This window comes from Aulostomus chinensis, chromosome 21, assembly GCF_037954235.1.
Source record: "Aulostomus chinensis isolate RoL2024-O1b breed Wild chromosome 21, RoL_Achi_v1.0, whole genome shotgun sequence".
Lineage (NCBI taxonomy): Eukaryota > Metazoa > Chordata > Actinopteri > Syngnathiformes > Aulostomidae > Aulostomus > Aulostomus chinensis.
The window spans coordinates 8,619,169-8,646,786 of NC_141340.1; the positions used below are offsets into that span (position 1 = coordinate 8,619,169).

Consider the following 27,618-nt stretch of genomic DNA (forward strand, 5'->3'; position numbering starts at 1 on the left):
TCGTGTCACTAAACGAGAGCGTGAAGGTAAAATTCTTCAGTGTGTAACGTTTTTGAGCGTCTGGGCCTGATACATAATTCAGAAGGCTTGACAAAGATCATATTGGCTCATAGCAGATGCTGCAGATCTCACATTATTAGATAAATTACAAGCCCTCTGGGTAACCTGACAATTTTAGTGCTATGGTCGGAATATTTTACAATCCTACATAAAAGCGCTAATGTCTTTCGGTGGGTGCGTGTTGAAAAGCAGCAATAACACCCGCTCAAATAGCACCCATGCCAAACAGTAAGTATCAGTTGGACTACAAAAATGATAATACTTCCAATACAGTAACTGGATATAATGCAAACACGCACCACCTAAATTTCAATTAGCCGCAGCTGAAACTTAGTATCTTCTCCAACGTTCAAATGTTGGACACTTAATAGCAGAATCTTTTTTTTTTTACCAAAATCTCATTGTGTTACCTATTTGATTGGTCTCTGTTATTCTTTATGTTGATTTCTTCGGTTATAGGCCAACTCTCATTATTATATAACAATTAGTGATGTTCTATGCAAGAAACTAATTCTCTCTGCTGCACATAACACATCGTATCATCAATGTAGAGATTGATTAAATCTTCCAAAGGATCACGCAACCCTTTCTGAAGGGTTCAACGATACCTCATATGCATAAATAATCCACGTAGAACATTTGGCCTGGCATGGCGATACACTTGACTGCTTGAAAGAAAAGATTTCAGTTTTGACTGACTTTTTGTTGTGAAGAGATACATTAACCTTTCTGCAACAAAAATTTTACAGGCAATGTTGAATCTGAGAGCACCGAGCAGGTAGTCAGTAAGAATCCATTAAAAGTACCAGAAAATAACAAGGTTTTAGATGATATCAATACAATATAAAGTACGGTTAGGTTTTTATTGCAATCTGATAAAAAAAATTTGACAAATGCATTTAATTCTCTGTGACACTAGTATTGACAAGCCGTCTCTGTAAAATATAAGCCGATATAGAAAAAATGGGTAAATCATGCGAAAACAATAAAGGTGTTGATATAACACATAAAGTGACATTGGTTACAAGAGAGCTACTGTTGCGTCATGGTAACCTATCTTGGTGACAGCCAACAGCCCACAAAGCCATCACCGCTAACAGTCAGTGACTCCTCTATTGGCAGGATTGATGACACTAAAGCAACTAGGTGGGTGCTGCAATTGGAACATCTCTCTACAACTCAGGGATGAAGCCACACTCCTTCAACCTGCCGCTCCTCCCTCTGATGTATGCCTGTCCTCTGCTCTCCTTGGGTGCACATGGGAGTTATTTGAGCCTTTCTGCGACCAGCGGGAAGCAGCGTTGCCCTCCGGCTCACTGTTGGATTACCCTCATTGCGTGAGTCTTTGGCCTCTTTCCTCTCGTGACGACACAGGGTTGAGTTCACAAGGGGCTGATTTAACTCATTCACTGCAGTCTACTGCCACTAGCCACATGCCTGCCAGCCCACTAATTCTAACACAACACTAACTGTTCCTGAAATGAGGAGACAAAATGCCTCTTTGAGCTGATTCAGATAGATTGAATTTTTAGGGGGATGATGGGTTGATTTATGCTCAACACTCCACAGGGGAGTTATTTAGCTCAGAGCTCTTATCTGTTACTACTGTAAATGTGTATCTAGCACTTCTATCTGCTTCTTTTCTTTTTTAAAAATGAAGTTTGGCTTTGAGGCGTTGAACATTTGGTCATGCTTCCTAAAAAAGGAGAGTAGTTAATAACATAATAATAAATAGATTACTCAAATCACAATAAAGTATTTCAAAATGACAAATTTAAAGTGATATTTGAAAACAAAAAAGATGATTTAGTTCCAGCCTTTCAATTCTAACTAATATTCTTACTCCAGTTCCAATTAATAAAAACAGCTCCGGGTTTTGGACTGTTGGACGTAACAGGTTTTATCTTTGGATGTAAAAATGAAATTAAAATTTTTTTTAAATATTCTAAACCTGCAACAATTTATTGATGCCATTGTATTTATAACCAGTTGTTATATTTGTTGACAACAAATACAGCGAAAAATACAAAATAATTTGCAAAGAGGCAAGGAGAAAGTGACTGAGTGGATATCGCAGCCATTTGCCTGATCCAGCAAATAAAAAGGCAACAAATAGGAGATGGAAACTTTGGACGTAGCCAGGATCTAACGCATACATTATAAAATTTAATTACCTTTTGCTTGTAAGAAGGATGCGCAGAGATTAAGGTGTCTTGGTGATACTCCATATTTGAATGTAAAGACCCAATGTTGAAAGAAATGAAATGGCATTTCATTTGGATGACTTTCTGAAAATTTGATCCAAAAAAAAAAAAAAGGTACTGCATTTGAAAGGAACAAGTTTCAGCATCATCTCTTGGCTGTGGCAGGTGACGCAACCTGTTTGATGACAGATGTGTAGCTGATGTGAATGTATAAAATCTATCAGAAGTAAGTAAACGTGACGAATGAAACTGCTCATTCGAACTTCAGAGGAACAAATGCATATGTGGAACTCATTTACTGCAAGAATAGCAAAAACACATCTTGTGGTAATATAAATCCTTTGACTCCAGGAAAACTCTCTCGCTAATTACATATGGATTAAGATGTTTGACCAAGCTCGTTTCACTGGATGTCGTCACTTTGCTCAGGAAAACAAATCCCAAAATGCTTATCCTGCCTTCTCTCAGGAGACCTAACAATAATACATACAATGAACCCGCTGACCCTTGAAACCCTTCTTTCTAGTCAGTGTGAGCATGTCATGTTTTTATTGGCAATGTTCTTAAATGTTGTAAGTAGCCAGTACAGCGAATGTCTTTGGACTCCCTGACTGAGGCATCCTGTCATCGGAACAGAAGCATCCCACAGACGTCTCAGGAGACACAACTTGAGTAATGTTCTCACATTAATAGGGCAAACAAGGGATATTCCTTATAGCAAGACTATTAAATCAGCATCATGCAGTGTTCCGGCTCCATGTCGCTCTTATGTGATGGTAATTTGTAACTGAGCTACAATACGAGAAGTTACATAAGATCATTTTTATTCTTGCAGCTGCTTTTCTCTACAATAACATTCAGTTCTGATATGAAATGATGAGTTTTTTTGGACTGAATGCATCAGAAGGACAAGTGATCCGTGTCATGTAATTAAAGCCCAGACGTGCAAAGTCCTCTCTTTTTTGGGGGGCGGGGGTGGGGGGGTAGTTAATTAGCAACTTCTCAGAAAATGTATTTTTGTGTGGGGTATTCAACTTTGACATAAGACGTGCAGTTTAAATGGTATTACTTCCTTCCTCCTACATACTTCCTTCATGGTGTTTCAGCAAGGGACAATCAGAATGTTTAAAAAAGGGTGTGAAAAAGTCTGCAGCCTGTGGCCAAAAGAATGAACTACGGCAGACTGGAGACTGTGAATAGGCCTTTTACAGGTCACAGAATCCATTCAGGGCTCTGACATTGTTATTATCTGACCATCATAGATGGGCCTAATTAATATTCTAATCATAGGCCTCCAGAACATTGTAAGGAAAATTATACGCCCAGTACCATTTGCTTATTCTGTCACTCGCTGACTCTGCTATTGAGGAGCAAAGTAACCTCACTTGAAGACAAGAATAATCCCTTCTACCTCTTTGCTTGCATTTCTGACACGAGAAGTACATCAAAAGTGAGAAGCAAAAATACAGAGTATGTGGTTTTTGATGCTTAAGTTAATCCAACACAACAACAATCAGTGCCATGGTTTTTATGGAAATTTTACAACATCAGAAATCCTGGCAGTTTTAATCACATTTAAGCTTAGGTCCTGTAACTTGTTTTAAGACTTAAAAATACAATCCTTACAAAATCTCACTTCAGTGGGCGTGTTCAGGAAGGAATTTTGCTGGAAAAATAGAAATAAAACGATAAACATAGAGCAGTTCTAACCAAGTTTTCAAGCCACCACACCAGGGACAGACCTTGTATCTCTGGAATACCCTTGAGAGAAAATCTGGCACAAATGTCCGTGAAGACTTGAGGATGAACTGAAAAGAGCGTGGTTGTCAAAGGTCAAAAGGTCAAGGTCACATATCTCACATGAAAGTAGCATCTCAGACATGCCTTGATGAAATTTCTTCAAATTTGGCACGAACATCCTCTAAGACTTGAGGATAAACTGAAAAGAGTTTGGTGGTCAAAGGTCAAGGTTACTGTGGTAGGCACACAACATGGCCTTTTTTTTTTTTTTTTTTTTTTTTAATTAATCACACATGCAGCCACATTAACTGTGTTGGAGCCAGGATACAGTTTTGCAGTGATACATTTCATGACAGTTAATTGTATTTTAAACAGCATAAGTGCCTGCAAAACTAGAGCCAGCTGAGAGCTAGTCTTTTCTGTCTCAGCAGAAAGTGAGAAGACTTGTGAAACACTGTGGCAAAAAACACCTGAAGTCGGCAGACAGATATCTTTTCAGGACCGGCGCAGCCTCGCGATGGAGCTCCTTCAGATGGGAAAGTGAACAGACTGAAATGCTAATTTCCACACGATGATAAATCTGCCGTATGAAATTGTCGGTACGGAGCTTTCACCCTGAGGCTGTGCGTTATTGCTTTATTCTATTAGTCAGTTATTACCAGCAATCACAGTCAACCCCCACTGCCCCCCGCACACAAAGCCCCTTTTACATTACATTTATCAGCCGTTGTACAAACGTTGAAAACATATGACGGCAGCCCTCAGAGCTGTGTTTCCTCAGGGGTTTGGGGGCCTCTGTGGAGGGAGGGGACCTCCAGCTGGCCCATGGTGCATCTGTTCACTGAGCTGGGCGGCAGTGACACCATGAGGGCCACTTACATTCTTCTCCATCAAGCGCTCATACGTCATCCTATAGATTCATGGTTTTACCTCCTTTTCGAAACAGATACTGTTTAAGTGTTCACAGCCAAGTGTGAATGTTGCTGTCAAATATATGTTTCTGCTAACACCTTTGTGATGTAGCGAATCACCTACACCTCTAATTGTGCTACCTCTTGGCCCAGATATTCAGCACTATGCCCTCTCTCCAGTTCCTCTTAAGGGAACAGCAGCCTGAGGCTATTTACATCACTATCTGTGGAGTAATTACCACACTGTTTTATATAATGCCAAGGCAATCATAGGGTGATAACATGCAATTAAGCAGTGTTCTCTGATTTGTACATAGACAATCTTGCATCTCTCCAGACCTGAAGATAAAGTGCCCATTTCAAAATGTCAAACTCTAGTGGTGTAATCTGATTATTTTCAATTAATATGCATGTCTCTCTATCCTGGGAATGCTACAGCTATTGACATTGATAAATTGAGCTAATTTCCATTCGAATTTGGACCAGAGACACTCCATTTGGTTGCATGTCACCTGTTATACTTTTTCTCTACTAGCCTCTTTATTAGTTTTCCACTATCTCCGGGCTATGTGCTGTAGAAGCGAAGTATTCCGCATTATTTTTTAGGACTGGAATACAGGGTGCAACATACTCATCGATAGGTGTTGGGATATAATTGTTTGTCATGTCATTTCTCCACCTTGCAAATTCCCTATGAGTCCTGTTGGAAGAGAGCAGGCAGCCGTGGATGACAGGTGCCACGGGGGCGAGGTGTTTATAGTGTCACCCAGGAGGGTAGTGCCGACCTGGGCCTCAAGAGACAGCACTGTCTGCCTGTCTTAACCAAGGAGCGCTGCCTCACAGTCTCACACGGACAAGCTTGTGAATATCTGTGAGATGAGCAAAAATAAAGGAAATTCTGTGTCAACATTTTTAGAGGAATATGATACCATTTGTATACAAGGATTACATCTAATTTTCTCAACATTTAAAAAAAAAAGGTGTGTGTGTGTGTGGGGGGGGGTGTCTTAGCGAGCAGGCTGCTCAAACGGCTATGGCAGCGCCGTCACATTTGAGCAGATTCTTCAATTTAGCCTGAGGGAGAGTGGTGCTCACCGTTTGAAGATTAAAACATCCACTGTCATTTCCTGCTCCAGTGGTTGCTTTCGCAAGAAGAGTGGAGATATGAATTGTATTTTCCACCCCCTTCAGAGCTGATTATCAAGAGCCAGCCTTTCAGTGGCCTCCATGTTTCATGGTGGTCCCAGGAACAAGCCACCGAAGAGGCGGAATCGGAGGGGTGCAGATCAGCTGTGTGTTGTATTTGTGTAAGCCATTGTTCCAACTGAGTACAAAAGGTGAAGCATGGCTAAATCCCTTCTACTTCCTTATATGCTTCTTGTGTGTGAGTGTGAGTGCATATGTGTGTGTGGGTGTGTGTGTGCGCGCGCGTGCATGGCCATGTCCATGTATCTTCCTTCACACCCATGAGTCTGTTTTTATGTGTGTTGCTCTATTGGCGCTTCTCTGAATGTGGTTGTTGGTGTGTTTAGACCCTCCATTTATTCTTCCCCTTAGCCCATCAGTGCATTGTCAGCAGCACATCCAGTCCAGAAAAAGGCCCAGGATAGGACTAGGTGACGTGGTGGGGGGCTCTAATAGAGCCATCAGTCAAGTGCCTGTCCAGCCGACCATACCACAGGGTTAGTGTTAATGCTCAGGCACATGGCGTAAGCGCAGAGGAGCACGGCGGTTTGTCAAAGTGCATCCAATGTGAAGGAAGTTGTTAGTTAAGTGTGTTTGCCCTGTCACACGGTTGCATGGCTATCCCAGTGGAACGTGTCCTTTAGCAGTTTTGGGTGTGTTACTCCCTTTCTTAACAGCAACACAACTTTTGCACAATTGTTTTAAATAACAATCCCACTGACATGTTGAGGAATGTCATTTCTTGTGTGCTTAATAAACAAGAAGTGTCATACTTTAGCTTCATCCAGGTTTGTTTTTTTTTCCCCAATGGGAATTTTGCAAATGACCTGTGTTTTTTAATCATTTATTTTGAATAACTTTGGATTATGGACAGCCAAGATGCTTAAATACATCACATAGGAGGCTGAGAGACAATTAGCAACAAAAAAAATCAATAACCAGCTGCTTTGTGGAATTGTGTATAAATAATGCCTGAGGCACCAATAATACTTTCAATTGAATCAATGGTACAGCCATACAACCTGCATGCTTGAATCCTTGAGGTTGAGTACTTGTAAAAGTGTAAACATCCTGTTGTGCCATTAAAGAGCTGATCGATTTGAGTTGAGTTGATTGCCGCAAAGATTGCCATGTTCTTCCCTGGGCCATTAACGGAAATCTAATTGGTAGTTTATGTGTAATCTCACTGACCAAGAGCGTGAAGACCTTGGCAAATGTTACAAAACGTGGTTTGTCCGCTGTTTAAGTAACTACGAGGACATTTTAACTGATTATGTAGCTGGCTCAATTAATTTCTGATACTTCTGTGTGACCTACTAACTCCCACTACAACTGTATGTAGTGCTTCTAAGAGCCAGTGTTACAGTCAGTTTCTTTGCAAAATCAGACAAAACCAAATGATAAGCAACAGAGGCTCTGCTGTTGCTTGCAGCATTATATGTAATGGCACCAACTCAATGTTTACTAGCTTTAATTTTAGAAGTTGCACCAACATCATATCCGTTATTGGTCTTACATTGTCACTTTACGTTATCTCTGTGTTATGCATCATGCAAATTAAAACACACTCAGACCATCTTGCTTCCAAAATGAACGCTTGTGCTCTGGCCAGGCAGATCTTGATTGTTTGTTGACATCAGGTGGCTAATGAGAAATGCAGTCTTCATTCTGGTAAACACTGCTGCTTTTGGCATCAGGGGCCACCAAAGTCAACACAAAATGAAAGTTCATTCTTCATGCCTCCCATGATGCGGCTTTGCTAGGGCCATGTTACACCTCTCAATCACAGAAAATCAATCAGCCTCATAGTTTCCGTGTCATTTTGTCAGCTAACAAATTTCAGAACCTGAGATTGCATCTGGGCGTGATAGTAAACATTAGAGAAAGAAAGATCCAAGTGGTGCCATTCCTACAACGGCGAGCCAAAAAACATGACACTGACCATGCTCAATATTTGTAACAACAGACTGAACCTAAAGGAACACCTGGCCAAGGACAAAATATATCTAAAAGTTGAAGACTGATTCCCTCAGTACATGGTTGATGGCAGTAACTGCTGCTACCTTTAGCAATACACGTGGATATTGATAAGTTTGAAACTCAAAATCAGAAAAATACATTTTTGTCACAAGAGAAATAGTGTACACCAACAGATGAGTACCAGTGCCAAATTCCAAGTACTCAATTGGTTCCCATGTGAAATATCTCTATCCCAGCTCATGGGTAGAATTTGTAAGTTACAACCATAAAATAAGTTAAGGCGAAACAAAAATGCCAAACTGAACAAGTCAGGCACCCTTCATACTAGATTTTTTTTTCTTAAGTACTGCAACTAATAGTATGAAAGCCCTGTGACTATATTAAGAGATTGGCCCAAACTGTTTGTGACCCTGCCAGTTGGTTCCTGTGTGACCTTCTAGAGTGTGAGAGGAGCCACAGTAAGACACACAGTGACACTGCATGGAGCATCAGCCAACACTCAGCATCATGGTATCAACTATGTCAGTGCACTTCTGCTACATCACACATTCAAGCCTCGCTGCTGTCTCGGCTATTTTTAACTCCTCTTTTAACCCTGACTTGTCCTTTCTCAGATTTAATAATTGGCTTCCTGTGTAAATTATCAGTACCTCCATATGTTAGCACTCAGAATATGACAAGTGTGTTTTTTGGGGTGTTCATTTTAGACAACGGTGCAGTGATGACACTTAAGGTAGGTATGGGAGTGTTGATTTTATATTCCTGGTTTGGGGCACCACTCATTTTGACTTCAATAATTTTTCTACGAATATATATTTTCAGTAATTGGTACATGACTCATATACTGTTAATGGGGAAATGCTACCTCTACGTACACATTTATATGTGTTTCATTACTAAGATGTGAATGCATTTAACACTTTGTTTAAGATAGAAAATAAATAATACACAAGTGGCTTCATTAACATAAAAACAGATTTCCAGAAAAATAGCCCATTTGCACCTTGGGAAGTTACACTGGGAAAAAAGGAAATAGGGGAGGAATATTTGGAGAGACTTTTGGGAAAATATGTCTGACATACGGTGCATCTCGACACTTCTTTGAGAACACTGCCTCGGGCAAAATTGAAATGGTTCAGCTGTTTCCAATACAACACTCTCTTTTAGCAAAAACAGAAGTTGAGATGTAAAGATAGCACGTGTTGGATCGTATAGATCTTGTGTTCACTTGGGACTTGCTGCTTGTTTAGAGAATCTCTGATCAAAGCCACCCCTCCTGAGAATGGCTTTATTAGATTTCACACCTTCCCCCTAGGAGACCAGGAAAAACACAAAGCATTCTTTTCCACATTGATAAATATTCATTTCTCCTCTTAGATCAATCCCTTTTCAAGTGTGTCATTACATTACAGCGCATTACCGTTTAACAGCCTTAAGTGACTCCCCCCATTTGACGCAAATATTGAAATGATAAATATTTTCCCCTTACAGCCTTGTAAAATTCTCCCATATTTTCTGCCTTAAAAAAAAAAAACTAAAAAAAAAAAAAACCAAGAACCTCTACCTTCCTGGTGATGAACCTCATCAGCGTAACAGCGAAGGAGGAAAGCAGCGCCATTTTTTAATTGGCTGGGATTAAGTTTGGATTGAGAAGACTTTGTGGTTGAATGAGATCTGGGCACGCTGCCAAATGAATAGAAAATGGTGTTCTCTTCCTCTCGACTGGCCATGGCACTCCCTCGTCATTAGGAGGGAGCGCATGCGAGCCATCCCAGATTTGATTTTAACAATGCCAGTGTCTTCATTTTGCCTCCCAGCCTTCTTAAATTGTGGAGGTTTTTTTGTTTGTTTGTTTTTTTTTTTGGTAAATGAAATGCTACACCCATCCCCCCTTTCTTACCCTGCCATTTAAGAAGTCAGATAGGAATCATTTGATTCAGTGGAGTATCAGGTGTGTCTGACAGGGGTTGTTGAGGGCAATCCTCTCACTGTTAGCCTCCATGAAATACTGTTTACTTCCAAGACTCATGCCTGAGTTCTGTTAAAAATAACTTCAGTATTTGGCGAGTATTTGACCTCCGTATGACCTCATGATTGCGTGACACACAGCACCACGATGTCCCTGTTTCACCTTTACAAGTGGCACGATCGTCAGCATCCAAACAGTTGGTGCAGTTTCCTGTTTTGCCCCCCACTGCACCCACCCACCCTCCTGAATGAACCGTCTGGCCTGGAAGCCAGTTGAAGCCAGAGGTTAGAGCTCCATTTTTCCTCCTTGCTCACTACATCACCATGACAACAGATATAGAAATCACACCGTCTCCTGGGAAGAAAGCCTGGGTGACACCACACAGTGGCACCTTTGTAGTATATGAGGAGAGCAGGGTTCATTTAGACCAGCCGGTCAAGGATGAGTATTCAGCCATGTGAAGAGGACAGATCAGGCTGGACAGAAGGGGGGAAATAAGAGGCCTTGGAAAGAGCTGGAGAAAAAAAAGAAGAAGGTGCCTTTTAAAAATACAAACAAGCCTGTAAACATCCGCAGTCTTTGATGCTCTTTAAAAATATCATGTTTGATGCCTTTTTCTACAGTTGTGTGCTGCACTTGTGCAACGTTACATCACAGCATTCTTAGATTTCTATTTAAAATGCAACTCTTTGCCTTCTATCGAGGGGTTGTATAAGACATGAGAGGCCTCTACTGGCTGCTGAGGTCCTAACATCTGTCGCATTAGTGGGAAACAAACCACATCCAGCACAGGGGGGACTGTGATATAAGATGCAGTCGGAGGAAGCAGCGACTGTAAAATAAGCAGAACGGCAGCGTCTGAAAAGCGAGCACAGCTGTGTAGAGATGGAAGGCTTATTAAAATTCAATGCACACATTGGCTGATGGATTAAATCTAAGAACTGGAAAGTCTCCTTCCTCTCTGTGTTTAAGAGCATGTGTCTAAATCCGTTCAATAAAACAGTCAAAGGCTTCACACTGTTCACTGAACAATAAAAATCGATACCATTAAACACTTCTTTAAGGAACCTTAAGTGTTTCCCCAGAGGCCTTGTCAGTTTCTATGTATCATATCTTTGTGTGTCTCTTGTCAATAAAACATTCGCAGGATCTTAAATTCTTCATTACATCTCTGAGACTGAGTTGTCCGCGAGTCTTTCTTCTCACTCGTCTCCAACGTTTTGAAGATTCCAGTAACTGATAGATCAATGGACAATATTCTGAGAGGAGTGAGCGTACCTTTCATGCAGCGCTAACTTGTTTCTTCCTGCACTCAGGCTGTCTGGGGCATCCATCCAATCAGGGGATCCCATAAGAAACAGCCCGACTGACTACAAGCCTGATCATTCGCTTCCTGAATGCATTCCAATTCCTTCACAGGCGTATAAGCAATTTTTACAGTAGTTAAGCAGAGGTGGAACTGCTCCACATAATCTTGCTTAGATCGTCTCCACAGTCGGCCCAGTGACAAATCATGTTAAATCCTGGGCTGAGCTCAAGCACAAAGTGGAATAAGCTTTTTGTGTGTGTGTGTGTGTGTGTGTGTGTGTGTGTGTGTGTGTGTGTGTGTGTATGTGTGTGTGTGTGTGTGTGGCAATAAACATTCAAGTATGGATAGGGCAAACACTCCTGTGATAGGTGTTATCTATCCTTTCAGAACAGGAAAACATCCTCCACCCAGTCAGTCACAGCTTGTGGTATAATGGATGTTTTAATTTTTGCTTTTTACCCTGGACTTTCTGTTGAATTTCAAGTTAAAACTACTTTTTCGGAACATTGCGCTGGATTTGATCTGTTGTGATCTCTTGGCGTGACGCCTTAGGGTGTCAGGCGGGTCAGTTAACTATTACCCAGGTCAGTTTATTTACTCCTTTTTACTAACTCGGCCACTGATTTCCGTGCCTAACTTGACACTAACTTGACTCAAGGGAGGAGCTTTAATTGTTTAACCTTAAGCTGACCATGACAAAGTAGCCCATTCACACTCGCCAACAGGCTTACTTCCACTACAGATAATGAAAGAACTCCAGAAAACACACACACACACACACACACACACACACACACACACACACACGATTGCGCAAAAACACAAATATGTTAGATTAGATATTGAGTTCATCCAAGAATAATGGGTTGTTGTTTTTTTTTTTGGAAACTGATTCTTTTCACTCTTGCACCTTCTCCTTCATCATCAACTGCATTTTATTGTAGTAAAACTACACAATAACAATTTGTATTTCATCTACAAATAACGATTATTTTCATTGTCAATTAAGCTTCCCATCATTTTTCCGGCTAATCGCTTAATTTGTTTTTTCTCAAACAAACATCTGCAAAAAACAAGTCAAACTGCTTTTAAATACCAGATTGTTGACTGATTCATAGATCATTAAAACTGTACTAATTTATTTTCGACTAATGTTTTCGGCCCTTTATAACCGCTATAGCAAGTTGAACCAGGAGTACCAGCTCAAAAATAATAGATCTTCTGTGTTCTTAATGCTATGTGTACCCACAACTTTGTTTTCTTCACCCCTGAGGACTGACTCTTGATGCCCCCCCATCATCCCCTCCCTTTCTCTCCCCCTCTCCGCACCATCACCCCATCCTGTTTGAGCTTCATCAAAGTAAAAGTAGCTGAAGGATTGCTAATGCTTCAGATGGTAGCACTAGTCCTAACAACCCAGAGGTTGAGGAATTCTTTGCAGTGGACTAAGGTCATTTTCTTCCCCTCCATTCTCTCCCTCACTTTCTCTTTCCATCTAACTCCCTCTCTCTCTCGCTCTCTCCCCCAAAATGCTTTTCTCTATTAATCAGAGCTCACAGCTCAAACTGGTCTTCAACTTCCTCCCCAATCCTTGCTAAGCCTGTCATTTCTGGCTATTATTTACTTTAATGGGCTTTGGCTGATCCCCGGCGAAGCCTTGGATCTGAGAATAATGCGGCTGAGGGTAGCAGGCCCAGACGCAAGCGCGGGGCTGCCTGTAGATTAGCTATGGCAGATGGGCTTTACAGGGGCTTCCTGTGAGCAGGAGTGTTGATTGAGAGGGCATAATGAGAGAGGTGGTGTCCTCACAATGGACCCAGCCACCTCACTGCTCCTCTTGCGTCCAAACAACCCCCCATTCTCCTGAGTCCCCTCTGCGCTCCCTCTCCCTCCCTCTCTCCCGCTCTCGCTCTCTCCTCTGTGTGGAAGTCGGAGAGCAGAAACAAGCACAAAAGCAACTGTAAATAACCATGAATGTTAATCCAGCATTAATTGGTTCCCTCTTAAACTGGGTGTGCACTTTCACAGGCTGGGCTTCTCTGCAGGTCATTAAAAGCATAGACCCCCTATTTCATTGTTTACTTAACGAGCTTCTATTTCAAGAGACAGACTAATAAAAATGGACCAAGGCTACAATATCAAGATGACCTCATTTGATTGTGTTTGACAAAGCAACGAAGACACTTTGCCCCTCCAAAATGTTGAGAACTCGCTCTCCTTCGCCCATTTCGTAGCACACACCGCGGCGTTGACACTGGGCCCTGGGCCACACTGGGGCAAAACACTCTGCAAATTAAGTGTGAAAACCCCCGCAGTAGTCCCGGGGTCAAGTTTGTGTACAAGAGTTAAAATTTTGTTGCGTCCGACTCTCTCTGTCTCCAGCTCTGGAAGTTTCCACACAAGAGCCACTACACAATCCACAGACTCCAATTATCCCCTTCCTCTGAGCGCCTTAAGCAAGTTTTTCTAAACTCCTTTCACTTCGCTCTTGTCAAGCAGTGAAAGAAAAACTAACCACCATGTCAAGAGAACTCAGCTGCCTAGCAACAGAGCCACAGTTTAATTCTGATTTGCTTCAGGTTTTTTTTTTTTTTTTTTTTTGAGTAATGGGAATTGACAATGTTAAGCCAGTCACAAGTGTTGTTTGTCACCTCTGAAATGCAAACAAAAAATTCATTGTTTTTCTTAAGTATTGAGCATGATTGATGTTTAGAGACCACAATGGTATCATTCATTTCCCTCGTGTGTGTGTGTGTGTGTGTTTTTGGGTGTTTTTTTTTTTTTTTGCCAGGATTGATGTCATATCTTTTCATGGCAAGTTAAAGGTTTTGAAGGGGCATGAAAACGCGCAGCTTTTCATCTTGTGGCAGACGGCGGCGCAGCACATGCATTCCTATAACTGGTGAAGTTTAATGATTCTATTCAGCTCTCTGTTCATCTCACCCAGAATTAATTTAATAAGAAACTTTGGCCTTTAGAAGTCTCTGTGTTCTGTCACAATAGTTGAAGGACGGACAAAAGACAACCTGAATACAACAAAGAGAAAGTCCTGACTATGAAAGGCTTTGATGGCCTTTATTCACTTGTTCTGTGACTTTTTTGGTAGGATTTGTTTTTCGTGACAGACTTTGATGATGAAGTATTTTTGATTTGCAGCTGAACACTCAACAGTAAAATGTCACAATTTCGTATTTCCAGCTGGAAAAAAAGTTAAGAATTAGAGATATAAGGGACTTACTTTGTGTAAAGATAGTATAGAAGTTTTTAGCACCATCAACTTGATTCATACCACACTGAGGGACTTACAAGTATGTGCTTTTTCTTGTTGACTGATAAACTGTATTAAAGCCAAACAAAGGGGAAACTTTTTTTCAGAGATATAATTGAACTCTGTCAAATATCAAAGGCGTTGATCTGCAGTAATTCACATTTATTTCAACAAATGTATTTCAACAGTTAATTTAGGGCCATGAATGCCTCTTTTATCACAACACACTCATGTTTCGAGTCTACAGTGTCCTACACATGAGCGTTTGTTCTCACAAGCACAACTGGGCTTGATTTTATGATTGGGAAGATGGTAATTTCTTCTGCTTCAAGGAGCATTTTTCAAAGGCGCAAATGACACAATGAGAAAGCCATCCATCACAAAGGAAAATTAGTGTAGAAATAAATGGCAGCCTTTGCCTCTCTCTCCTGTGTTCCATGTGAAGCTCAGATGAATATTGAGGCAGACAGCAGCCAGTCGTCAACAATAACCTCTGTGACATCAAAGGCCCAGACAGTGGTGCTGGGTGAGCCCACAGAGGGCCAAATAAACAGTGGCTACGTTGAGCCCCCATTTCTCCACCTATCACACCCCCCCAGACACATTCAGGTCTTCAGAGTCAATCCTGCGTTCACGCTGCGGCGTTTACACTACCATCTGCAATAGACTCCAGCGCCTGATCTATGTTTGAAATCATTTTTTATTTTCCTCCCCCTGTGTTAACTTATCTTATCCTGAGTAGCCATGAGAGAAAAAAGACTTAATTTTCTTAATTGGGGGGGTGGGGGAACAAGGCTTGCTTTATGTGTCTCGCATGCATTTTGAAGCCGGATTCAAAAATATGGAATCTAATCTTGCAAGCATTCTACTTTACGTGCAGTGCCATTCGTATTGTGTGAGGGGACGATGAAATGTATGTAATATCAGTGCAGAAGTCATGCATGCGGAGCGTGTAATTTCAAACGCTTACATCATGACGGCGGCCCTCATTTCTATTCATTTTGGCCTCTGATCTTATCACAATACACGCTCCCATATTTAACAGACAGCTACTTTGATCAAACGTACACACTTTGTAAATTAGAAAAGCTCTGATCGATTGATTTCATTTCGCTCAACAGTAAAAACAAATCCAGCGAGATGATTAAATGTTGCTGCTTAAACAGAATAGAAAATTCACAGCAGCTGAGTAGAATGCGTATCGAGATGCAACATTCATAACGCATTAAGAAAAGTCATCTTCTTTTAGAAGTCGCTCATCTATAATCATCAACACACTGAAATAATCAAGAACTACACCACCACAACAAATAGTGTTGGTGTGAAGGGGGGGGGGGGAAACATATCTGATGCCTCTCAGGTTCTGACACTGTCTGAAACGTCTTACTGAATCTATAACAAATGGCTTTTTGCACTCACGCCATCTGTCCTTAATGAGTCCATTTTCTCTCCAAGCCATTTCCATACTGTATTGTGCATTGCCTTACATGCATTTGCATAATTGTTCAAAGATTTTGCACCAAAATAGATATCCATGCTGGGAGTGGGAGCATGAGGATGAAGCCCGAGAAGAAAAGAAAGGGAGAGTGAAGATGTTTGTGAAATAATGTGCAGGGAAAATCCATTTTTCCCCCCTCTAAGCCCCACAGTAACCTAATCAGGAGTTGCTTTATCTGCTAATCCACATTTAAACTTTAACCTGTAGGGGGGCTCTTTGTGTTAGTTAATGTAAGCATAAAAGCAGAGGCCGGCCTGAATGACTAATCAGATCCATCATACGTTGTAAGACTAAATAGCTTTTCCCAAAAGGAAAATCAGAATAAGCGTGACTTCCATCAAAGGGGAAGCAGGCGAAACTTGAAATAAAACAATGGCCCAAAAACAAAAATGGTGGAGCGGATTACATTAGTGTACAAAAAGGCAACTTCTTAATCAGCTCAGCTGTCTGAGCCAGACAGAAACAGGGATGTTAGGTGGTTTTTGAAGGCATGGAAGCTTCCAGATTCAGGAAAGGCAGCTGCTAATGGAGCTGTGTGAGAAAGAAAATGGAAGGACAGGCATATAAATCGGAACAAACGCGTGCAATTTAATATAAAGTAATTTGAGGGGAATCTTTTTTTCCCCAAAAGGGCCCACAGGACACGCTGCAGCTACGATGATAAATGACAGCCATGACAGATGACATATTACGGCTTTTAATATTTCAGGGTATAAAGAGAATTAGAAGTTTGAGCTGAAAGCACGACGTAAATGAGATGGTCGAACAACAATGGTTAATTCATCGCAGCGTTTTAAATGTATCAGCTGGCAAAGCTGACTTTCTATTGAACAGATGCGCCATGCCTGAACAGAAAATGGATGCTGATATTTTTTTTTTCCTTTTCGCAAATAAAAGTCTTAAACCTCTTTGTCTATAGGAGTTCTAAGTGGAAAATCTAACTAAAGTCCATCTAAAAGCATTTGTTGAGTTGCTTTCAATCAACATAAACTATGAATATTCATAAAGCTGCAAAAACAATGCATTATTTACCATGACACAAATACTTCTCAATGGATTCTCGAGTCAATTACCTGTCACGACTGCTACATGCTAAACGGCGCCAATTCACGAGAGAGATCAAGAGAAATGGTGATATTTTCTTGCGTTTCACAGCATTAAACATCTGTTGACTGAGAAGCTTACATATACTTCCCCTGGGACTGGCACTTAAAAATTGGAATGGCACAATACACTGTGTCGAGACAGTGAATCAAATTCTGGAGTGTGACATATGAAGACAAACATCACATTCAAATCAATGTCTGGAAAGCAATCGAGCTAAGGCTTTAATTTTTTATATATTATAATTTGTATTATTCTTTTTGAAACAGGATGTACTGCAGTTTTTATATAGAACTGCTCTGGTAATGCTTTCCAATTACAATAATTCTGCTTTTATCCACCATTAACACTAAAATGCTTCTCTTGAATTCAAAGCAGAGAGATGATTAAAAAAAAGCGTGTCACTTTCCTCTTATCAATGTATCGAACTATATAATTTTCTCTCCATTAGAGGCTGGGACATGCTTCTCTTTCTGCATTATCATATCACACAGTAAGGCATGCCGTCAGCCCATTTCATGATGTATTTGAGTCCTTTTCTTCCCCTTCTTTCCTTTCTCCATCTATGCCACCTTCTTGCAAAAAGTGGAAAAAAAATCACCTGAATCATGATTAATGATTTCAAGATTCATCTCACAGAAAAGTCCTGCCACATTAAAAACCGCCTTTGTTAAAATAAAAAGAAAAATGAGTGCGACCTGTAAATCCGGAAGGAGTTAAAATGTGTTTGACTCAGGTGTAAAGTCAGATTCACAGGTCTTTGCTGTTCACTTTCTAATATTTAAAAGTAAGAACAATCCTACCCGAAGTCACACCGAGTCGACTTACATGTAGCTGTGTTGATAATCCAAACACTAGCGTGGGTAATTAGCTCACTGTATCAGACAGAGGCTGAAAGCTGAGGGATGCTCTCGACGTGATTAGCATTTTTGTTGTTGTTGTTTTAATAAAAGTAGCAGCTCCCGAGGTAATGTATGTCTATTTATACATCACACACGCTCCTAGGTTGCTAAATACGACCAGGCCGCTGGAAGATTGTGCACTGGTCTCCTTGCAGGAGAAAAACTCTCAGCACATGAAGGGGTTGTGTGTCTGTCCTGTGCTTCACTTCAGCCGTTATTGTCTTGTTTCTGCACAGGGTCCCAAAGCTCTCCTGTAGGATCTGACTCCATCTAGTGGCCCTGCAGGCTCCTCGTCAAACACAACCCTCAGCTGCACATATTCCACCTTTTTAAAGCCATAAAACAATATTTAACCCTATACTTCATCGAACAGGAAATGTCAGCTTGAAGAGTTTACAGTATCTGCATGTCATCTTGGTTGAGTATCTTATGTTACTTTGCCCCCCCTTTCAGAAAGTGACGGTGCTCCAGTCTCCCGTCTGCAGGACCGTTCAGCTCATAGCTGCCAGAGGCTCTCAAGGTAATAAAACAATTTTTTGGAGCCAACTCTCAGAGCCTAATAATAAAAGAAGCTATCTCAAGGGACGTGTAATCTTCCTCTAAAGCTCATTATTCCCATAATACCACAATAAAGTTGTCTCTGTCATATTAATGTTACCCACTTTCTTTTAGAATTCTAATGAAGTTGTCCAGTCCGTTTTCATTTTGCAGATTACGATATGTAAAGAAACAATACGGGAGGCCGAGGCTTTGCGACTGTAATCATGCAATTTACCAGCACTCTCAGGTCTTATATGACAGGCCAATTTTCACACTTATTAAGCCTCTGACACACTTGAAATAATCGTATTAGCAGTTTTTTGTGAAATTAGCCCAATTTCCAGGAGACAGTCTTGGATTGATGTAATAGATTCTTATACATAACTCGTGATGGCTCTATTGCTGCTCCACACCAGGCAGGGGGTGAAAAGGCCCATCCTTAGCCAGAGCTATCAGTCAATTGCGCCTTGGCCCTGCTTCATCTTGCACTTCCTTTGCAGAATATCTAATCAAGAATGTTGTAATAAATGATTTCATTTTCTCTGGAAAGAAAAATATGGATGACACTTCCAGTAGCTCCCTGTAGAGATGGTCAAGGACAAGTCCAAGACCTGCACTGCAGCAAAGACCAAAGTCAACTTCCCAACTCGTTTTTGTTTTTTTGTTTTTTCCCCTTCCCGGATCTGTTTACCGCGGCCGTCATTTTGCCTCAGTGCCATCGGTAAACATTGCCAAAGTAGCAAGCAAGAATAACTTGCGGTGTCATAATTCACTACCGCAAAATGAGGCCTCTGACTGCGAGCGGTGGAAAAGAAGAAACACAAGGCACTCTGCTCATTGCCCCCCTCCAGTGTGGAATGCACACACTGCAACTGGCTTCTAGCTGGGGGTACGCCACATCCTGGTACTTTTATCTTTAACCTCTGACCCCTGGCACATCTGGAAACATAGTTGGGAGTCAAACATGAGGAAGCTTTCTTTTCTTTTTGCTCAAAGCAGTTATAGAAGAGAAACTTTCAGCTTTCCCCTGCAACGACGACATGGACATAAGTTTTCTCGGCGCAGGCATGTTTAATGGCTGCACTAACTATGAACTCTGGGATACTGGCCGTTTTTTTTTAAAGGGGGTACAGTAAGCGAGCATGGGACACAGATGGTGAGAAAACACTATTGTTCCTCTTGGCTGGGTGGCTTCAAGACTTGGACGCAGATAAACACCTCAGCTGGAGCGAGACATCTTTGATGTTCATGGATGATGATCCGGACACCAACTTGGGGCCAACGCAAACATGTCCAATAATCAGGACTTTTGAAGTAGAGACACCTTTTTTTTTTCCCTCGCTTTCTCTCGCTCTCTCTCTCTGGCTCAACTGTTTCCAATCAGCTATTTATTAGTTATTTTATTGCAGCGACTGAATACTGTTTTATCTAAGCGGAACATGGCGGGATATTTTGATCGGGGTGTTTTTATTTAGTGGTTTCTTTTGTCGGCGCCTTGTCTAAAATGACGGATTGCTGTTTTACATACAGTAGACTGGCATACTGGTGGTTGTGGTGTCATGGTTTGAACTGTATGGGTCTCTTTGCCAGCGTGAGACAGACGATGTTTCAAGGATATGAAAACAAAGGATATGAAAACAAATCTCCGATTGTCATCTTTGAAAAGAAACAAGTGCCATAAAGGTTTTCAGAATATTTTCGAGTATCTATAAGGTCTTTATTATCGACAACAAAAGGGCGTCTTGGTTTCAATCATCTACTGAAGAGGTGGAAAATTCTGAGAAAAAAAAGTCAAGTTTTTCTCCTTTGGGACTTGTCAGTTGGTTTATGATTTGATGATCTCTATATACACATTTATGACCTTTGTTATTTGTAATCCTGACCATTTAGTAGCAAGGACATTTACTGGAGCAACAGTTTTATTGCACTGCCTTCTGCTCCGTGTCCACAGCTGCTTTAAAAAAAAAAAAGTATTAAAAAAGGACTGTTTCGAAGATCTAACAGTGGTACGGACAGACAAACTGAAACAGAGTGAAACGCTAAAGAGATCTGATAGTAATATTTTGTCTTGACGTGAACCTATGGGGATTTTTTTTTTTCCATGGGTCCGGCGTCTGTTTCAGAGAAGATCAGCAGTGGAGTTCCACAAAGAATTATTATGTAGTGATCTCTCACTTTCTCATGGGAATGCTGTCAGATATCGCTTCAAGTAAAACCTCCATCCACAGCCGCCCTTCAACAGCATATGGTTGCAAAATGTACCCAGTTTTATTTCTTACCCCCCCCCCCCTACAATTCTGAAGACTTTGAGAGTGTAAACCCAACTTTAAAAGCTTTCACCTCTCTAGTAAAATAAATTCATGAGATATCAAATGCTTATAAATGTCTTTTCACTCACACGGTTAATTGCAGCTTGTCACCCTAAAGCATTCAGTGACATATAGCACACACAGCAAAGACGTCTTTAGTGTGTGACTTTTATATCCCCACTACGCTATGCACACTGATTTTAAAATGTATACACAGTGTCACCATTGCCTGAAATTTAAATATGTATTTATCGCTGGGAACGTAACAGATAGGCATATGATATCACACCCAGGGTTCAGGTAGCTTTAGAGGAAATCTGAAGGAGTGATACAAGCCAGCGAGCGGATGCATCAAAGCTATTCCTCAAATGTAAGGCAATCGCCACTGCAATCTACATCAAAATTCACCAACAAAGTCAAGGCGCTGTAAAAACAGGCCGTATTTTCACATCTGCGGCTCTCGCTGAGGGAAGAACATTTCACACATCTTACTACCCCGTGGTTTTCCTGGCCTACCATCTCAAGAGTCCATATTTTCCTGTATGTTCTCTCTTGTTAACTCTTACTGAGACCCGATAGTGTGAAAAAGACATTTTGCTCGTGATTGTTATATGGCCAATTCTGCTTTTGCCATTTACTTTTTCTTTTTCAGCAGAGGAAAACAGTATCAAATAGTCACAGAAGTGAGAACAACAAAAATGAAAGGACACATATCTCCAAGTTGATTTGGAGAGCAACAGAAATCAGTTCGAGGGCACTTGATATTGAAGAACATAGCAAGTATTCTTTCTGCAGATGAGAGAACACCCCCCTCACAAAAAAAGGATGATGAGAGAAAAATCCAATGAATGTTGCAGAAATGAAACAGATAACTGAAGCCCTGACTTCATAGCAACACTTCCATTGACATTAGACTTGTGTGTGTGTGTTCTATCAACGTGTCCACACCAGCAGCCATCAGACATCCGTTCACCAAGAAATTCAGTCAAGAGTCTGTGAGGCAACAGATTAGAGGAGGTCACATCATGCTAATGAGAGTCATTACTATCACATGATAGACAAATAAACTAATTGCCAGCTTATTTACGAGATAGTGTCCTAAATCAAAATGTTAATCACATCTGAGACAAAGTCCTTCACTGGAAATCGACCTTTAGAATTTTTGTTTTCTTGTTCTTTTTTTCTTCATCTCCCCAACTCCTGCTCTGCAGACACTAAAGGCCACATCCAGATAGGGTTGCCTGTTTGTTACTTGATAAGCTTCAGGCACAGACCTTTGCCTATTACGTTTTGTGTTTTTCCAGGAAGTGCTTAGCTGCATAATTAGCAAACATCATCAGACAAGACTTGGTGCCACCAAGGACTTTATTTTTTTCCTGAAGTTTGTGCGCCCTCAAGCTTTCCCCTAGCCACCAAAGAATGTTTGTTCTTCTGGAAATTAGATGAGTTTAATTGCTGTGGAACAAAACACTCACATGTACACACACTCTTACATAAAAATGTGTAAGATCAAGCCGGCTAATTATGCTAATAGCCAATTGTTCAACCGTGGTGATATGTTTACTGAGGGAGTTGATGTGTTTCCTTTTGCTTCGTCATAAGCAGCCTGTCTACGGGTCCTCTGTGAGATCGCTGCACCTGAAGGCAAGAGGACTGTGCCCTCATCCATCCTGCCTAACCCATTACCCTTGGACAGGGAAGAAGATAAATATTGTTGCAGATGCTTAACTCTCTGCAAATGAGATTTTTCAAGCCAGATTTATCAAGCCTTGGCGGGGTGTTTAAGGCTCCAAAACTTGGCCCTCGGCATGATAAAATGGCAGCACATGTTTCTGAATCACCCACCACAGTGTTGTTGCCAAAGGCTTATGAAGATATAGTCAACTGATTTTTATTTTTTTTTTCCGTTGTGCATGATCGACTTTGAGGTTGTCTGGAAGAACTTGAAAGATTTTAGAGAGAGCATATCAATCTTAGTTTGTAAAAGTGTTGCTTTGGCACAATATGTCTTGTTTATATAATCTACTGAACCGAAATGTCTTTACCTTCTTGTCTTCTGTCAAACATAAACATTCAACCCATTAAGCACCAGCGATGTTTTTGTCGTTACTGTATCAAGAGGGTATTCCGTCAATCAGAGCAGAGGGACCACTTTTGAGATACTCTCTAGGCTGGCTCATGAAATATAACTCAATCATACATGGATGTAATGTCGAAACTTTTATGGCACCGGCTTGAATTACTTCAACACTTTTCCAAAAGATGTCTAGGCCTTCAATTCCAAATTTTCAGAACCAAATAAGTAAATCTCCAAGCAGAAAAATGTCAGCATGCTGAAGGATTAAACTAAAAAGTAACAGGCAAATTGAGTTAAACCTCATTTTGGTAAATTGGTTCATGCTAGTTTTGAAACTTTGAAGTGTGTAAATACCAAGGTGCTAATAACCAATGATTTGCAGCTTTACGAAGGCAAGGTACCGAATCAGTCACCCTTTGAGAAATAGCAAGCCTTTGGTTTAATGGTCTGTATTACACATCAGCAAGATTAACATTAATACAAAATCTCAGTCTGCCCTTTCCCAAAGAAAAGCCGATAAACAAAAGTGATAAATATGACCTCTATTCTTGTTCAGATGACAGACGCCATCTAGTGGCTGAAGTAGCTTTGAACATATGAAAGTGAAAAGTCATACGGCTCCAATAAAAGTAGAAGGAATCCATGTATGGAGGTGGAAAGAGCAGAGGATGTATAGATTGAAGGTAACTCAGGAAACAAACTTTTTTTGACGGTTACGAACGTTTTGCGGTTGTTTTTCAGACAGGATATTTGGATAGCGTACGATTGCTGATGGGGAGTGGATACTGTCCAGCTGCAGCGGGGGCTGACTGTTGATTCCGTGTCGCCATGGTGAGTGTTGCTTCCGTCAAAATACTGCTCACATGAATCCAAACCATAATCTTTTCCGAGAACTCTAACCAAGTGTTTTGGTGCCTGATCCTAACCACACCGTCATTAAAATGTGTTGCGTGACAGGGTGGGAACAAACGACTTACATAGCTGTATGGGATGGAGGACTTGTTGCAGTGAGAATTCTAGATAGATTCACTATCCGAGTGGGTATTCTCCCCTGTGTTTAAGCTCTAAATCATCTCACATCAGCTGCAGAAATCCAGATTTGTAAAGGATACGCTGTATGTGTCTTTTGCTCACACCCAAACATGCCGGGAAGTCACTGATGGGAAAAATTCATAGGGCCTGCCGTAAAAGTTGTGTATCTGAACCTGTTGCTGCCGAGCCTCGGCCTTAACGGCCCTCCGTGGAGCATCCCACTGTGAAGTGCCATATTTCTGTTGGCATTATATGTGAAAGAATTAGGATCATAAAACTCAGTGGCCACACAAAGCTCTAAAGGACCTCTGTTTTTTAAGGCCAGCTTTATTTATGCAACTGCAGGCTGGAGTTTCAGTTGTTCGCTTTTTCTTATATTCAAAACAATATTGTCTTTGTTGCATAGCTTTGAAGGTATGAGGACTGAGATTTATCATTTGAAAATATTTCTTTACTATGAAGAGTTTTACTTTTTTTTCTCAATAAAGAACTGTTTACTTTTCAGACTACTGGGTGGGATCCAGCCATACAACACTTACACAGGAAGTGTGTGCAACGTGGCATGTCTCCTGCGGGCCGACATTGCCTAGAGGACACAATAACCTGGAAAACCCAAAAACATCTGCTTGTCCCCCCTCTTCAACAAATGGAAGACTGTTATTTTGTTCAAAATGAAATTTTCTTTGGTGTACCACGTCCAATGAAAAATTAAAGTTGTGCAGAACTGTCAGAAATGGATAAAAATGGATAAAAATGGAAACTTGAAAATGCAACGAACAACATTAAGGTTCAACTTACTTGTGCTACTTGAGGTGCTAAAAATTGCAATGTCTAGCACTTCTAGGACATACTCCGGTTTGAGAAGTATGTGGTTCAAGTCTCGGCATGAGACAGCACTGATTTATTGATTTTTTTTTAAACACAACTAAAGAAATAGGAGGTACCTTGAAATGTGGTCTCCTCCAAAGACGTTACCTCCCAACATTTCATGTTGATATGACTGAGTGAGAGCTGGAAGAACTACAGTAGAACACCAAGACTCAATGACTACTGTAAGTCTCAACTGGAAAATACTTTCTGACCTCCCCTCCAAATCCACGTCACCATCTAAACCTCCAGGGGGAGCTCTATCAACAGCAGCAGCCGCAGCAAAATAAACACAAAATTCAAGCTGAAGACTTTACCTGCCCTTTGAGCAAGGAGAAGCAACGCAAACAGGAAAGTTGTTACATCCCCCTCCCCTGTTTTCAATGTGGGGAGAACAGGAGGGACTATAATATAAACAGAATAGTTGAATGCCAGAAAACTGAACGGAATTGAAAAAAAAAACAAAAACAAACACTCACATACACACAGACATATGCTGTGGATGGACACTCAAAGACTGGTGCAGTGACTTCATAAAGGTGATCTTTGACACTGGAATTTCTACTCCAAATCAACACTCTCCTCACACACTCTGCTCAAGCCAACAGGGAGCCCGGAGCTTCTGCAAATGAACGATCTGTCAGGAGGCTGTTTATATCCCCTCTCCCGCTCCTTTATTTAACACTCTCACATTAAAAGGGAAGAGCTTTTTAATTAGCTTTGGACTCTCCTATTTTAATCAACTCACAAGCGGAGTCCAGCTGTGACAGCCTTGACAGGCGAAGACTGGTGACGTTCCGACTGCTGACTTTCCTTCCAGGAACAAAAAAAAAAAAGAGCAAGAGAAGGCCGTTGAATTTGCAATCTTGAGTGGAAAACACAGTTTAGTAAGAGAGATTGGTTTTGAATTACAGTCATCCTGTCTTTTTTCCGCTATTTGACTGTTTGTAGTCATTTGTTATTGTAATAAGTTGTTTTTTCCCCCGATACACTCCTTGTTCCTATTTTGTCCTGCAGGAATTCAACACTCGGCCTCTCAAAAAACACAAAAACATCAGGTAAGTTCAACAAGGCACTGTGGTAAAAACCTATTAATGATAAAAGGTTCTCACTGTCTGTTTTTGTATAATTCCCATATAATATTTGCAGTGTATCAACTCCTTTAGATACTTGACAATATTGAGCATCCTGTGCGGAGCAGGGCACACTTGATACGTTTTGATTTGATTTATTCTTCCCTCTGGCCACTGATTTCCCCTGTGAGTCTTTTATCCCTGGAAAGGCTTCAAGCCTTTAACACACACAACAACTTCATGGAAGTGCAAGAGAGGTTCTTGTTTCAGCCATTTGATGTAGTCAGTGGGATCAGGCCTGGGGTCTTGGCAGTGGATAACCAAAGGAGTGTTACAACATATTCAGAGTAGCACGTAAATAATATAATAAACGATTTACGAAAGTGTCTTGCTTGCTTGCTTTTCACACATGATGCGTTCCCATCAAATCATTCATTTTCATTCCCCTGTCCCTGTTACACTGCAAAATGGCTCAAGGGTGGTCTGACTTTAATTTCTCCATATACCAAATCAAACTTCACACATATTTGTAAGGAGACATTCTCATAAAGTAAAAAACAGAGGGAGTCGAGTGGCAATATTTCTTAAACCAGACAGCCAAGCAAGCATCAAAGAAGCAAAATGCATCCTGGTTCTCGTGTAGTGGGACAGTGGGACTGATGCAAGGCCTCTGCAAAAGACTGTAGTGAGGCTATCGCTTGCTAACTCTACAAGCTAATTCCCAGTAGTCACTTGTTTGCACGAACTAAACAATTTCTGAAGCATTTGTTGCTCCTGGCAAGCTGGCACTGGAAGACTCCGTGAATTCAGGGAGTTCTGCCCATTGTGGATGCCACATGGATACCCAACAGGAAAATAGGATAACGATGATTTCCGGACGTCGAAACAGTCTTCTTTCAACCATTTCACATGAATTCAATGATTTTGATCAAAATTAGTCTGTGGCGTGTCCCTATAACACCAAAAGCTTTATGTTGGCAACCAGTGCTAAACAATAATCAATTCTAAAACTAAAATTGCAATTTGAGGAAAACTGATTAGCCAATCGCAAAGGCTGCAATTAATGTAATGATATAATTGCATAATGCCTTGCGTCAGCCTGAGAGTTTTTCATCATGTGAAGCTAGCTATTCAATCACAAGTGCAGTCTCCTCATGTGTCAGTCATTGCTAACCAATCATGAGTGACCCATGGCTACTGAGTATACGTCCACCAAACAATGCACCAAAAGGTGCCGAGTCTGTCAGAAACAAACAAAAAAAGAAAAGAGGATACATCAGGGATAACCAAATGCCAGCTCATCATTTCTTCTTTTTATTAAACCATCATTCATAGCATGGAGGGAGGAGGCAGACATGAGTCCTATCCATTCATTTTTCTGTCAAAAAAATACACTGGTTGAGTCTTGTTGCCATGAGTAGGGATGGGAATTATTGCCATCAATGCAGTTATCGATTCTGCTCATCCATCCCATTCTTTATCAGATTCCTGATCAATTTCCACTTTGCTTGAACACAGTATAAAACTGCAGATATAAAAGGTGTCTGCGTGTTAAATTTAAACATGTTCAAATACATTGCACCCCTCATT

The 27,618-nt window shown here is 40.9% G+C and overlaps 1 protein-coding gene and 1 long non-coding RNA gene across 3 annotated transcripts in view; one reads left to right on the forward strand and one right to left on the reverse strand.

The window, feature by feature from the left end:
* Positions 1 to 27,618, reverse strand: part of zic4 (zic family member 4) — a 108,722-nt gene that overhangs the window by 65,063 nt on the left and 16,041 nt on the right. The window contains exon 1 of one of the 2 annotated variants that reach the window (XR_015110824.1): positions 25,704 to 25,733. The exons of the other annotated variant lie outside the window; for it this stretch is intronic. The gene's annotated coding sequence lies outside the window, so the exon portion shown is untranslated. Of the gene's footprint in view, positions 1 to 25,703; positions 25,734 to 27,618 lie in introns of those variants that run through there. 2 annotated transcript variants of the gene reach the window in all.
* LOC147241557 (uncharacterized) lies at positions 1,379 to 24,811 on the forward strand. Its single transcript, XR_015111066.1, has 4 exons — positions 1,379 to 1,397; positions 18,584 to 18,650; positions 23,798 to 23,887; positions 24,594 to 24,811. It is a non-coding gene; the product is annotated as an uncharacterized LOC147241557 (long non-coding RNA).